Source organism: Panthera pardus, unplaced genomic scaffold (assembly GCF_024362965.1).
Source record: "Panthera pardus isolate Hobbes unplaced genomic scaffold, ASM2436296v1 HiC_scaffold_25, whole genome shotgun sequence".
NCBI lineage: Eukaryota > Metazoa > Chordata > Mammalia > Carnivora > Felidae > Panthera > Panthera pardus.
The window spans coordinates 75622410-75623562 of record NW_026526821.1 but is presented as its reverse complement, the minus strand read 5'-3'; the positions used below and the strand labels follow the sequence as shown (position 1 = coordinate 75623562).

At 47.2% G+C, this 1153-nt stretch overlaps 1 pseudogene; it reads right to left on the bottom strand.

The window, feature by feature from the left end:
* Window positions 1–277: 277 nt before the first annotated feature.
* LOC109263962 (cofilin-1-like) lies at window positions 278–779 on the bottom strand (annotated as a pseudogene).
* Between the last annotated feature and the right edge of the window lie 374 nt (window positions 780–1153).

The following is a 1153-nucleotide window of genomic DNA, read 5'->3' as shown; positions in this document are numbered from 1 at the left end:
AAAATGTATCCCCCCCCCAAAAAACTGAGGTGCCTGGGGGCAACTGGTATACTTTAACCCAAGAGGAATCAGAAGATCAAAAGCAGTTTGGGAAGCCCAGAACTGTCAGGGAAGGAGGCAAGAGGTGGGGGCTGTTTGGCAACTGGGGTGAAGGGACTGCTCTCCCCCTGCTGGGATTCCACCAACCCCTCCAGTCTGGCAGGAAGAGGAAGGCTTACAGTCCCCCGAAGGTAGGTCTGGGGCTGCCAGATGCTCTAGGCAGGAGGCCAGAGGGGTCTCACAAAGGTGTGCCCTCCAGGGAGATGATGGCACTGCCCCCCTTCCCTTCAGCTACTCTGCCAGGGTACAGTGGTCTTTGACCTCGTAGCAGTTTGGTTGTAATTCATGCTTGACCCCTGTAAGCTTCTTGATGGTGTCCTTAGAGCTGGCATAGATCACTGTGCTTTTAAGGGGTTCAGACTCAGGTGCCCAGAAGATAAACAGCAGCTCCTCCTTCTTGTTCTCCTTGGTCTCCTAGGTTACATCATAGTGAGCATAGTGGCAGTACTTATCTGGAGCATCTGCACAGAGGTGACATAGGGTCCGTCTTCTACAGTTTGGCCCAGATCACCTACCAGAATCTCCTTGCCCTTCTTCAGGATGATATTCTTATCCTCATTCAGGCAGAAAAACATCAGCACCTTGCACTTCTTCACCTCCTCTGGGGTTGATGACTTACGTGCTTTCGTGTCATCGAACACTTTGATGATGCCATCAGAGATGGCCACACCAGAGGCCATGTTTCCAGATATGAAAGGTGAGGCAGAGCAAGGAGAGACAGAAAGATGAGAGCTATTGCAGCTGCGGCCTTGATCCAACAGACGAAACCAAATCTTCAAATTCAAATTTTAAGTGGTCTTTAACATGGAATATGTTTATGTGTTTAGCTCATACGTAGATGTTTTTGTATTTCATTTGGGTACTTGCATAATATGGCAGTGGTCATACTGTGAATGAGAGGTTTGGAGACTTTCATGACTGTCTTGGTTATACCACTAGTTGGTGTGTCCTTAAGTGTGTAATTTAATCTTTATCTAAGGTTCTTTGTCTTATCTCTTCCTCCTGAATTCCTCCTTTTCTTACATAATAAGCAATTATGGAAAGATCACTATGT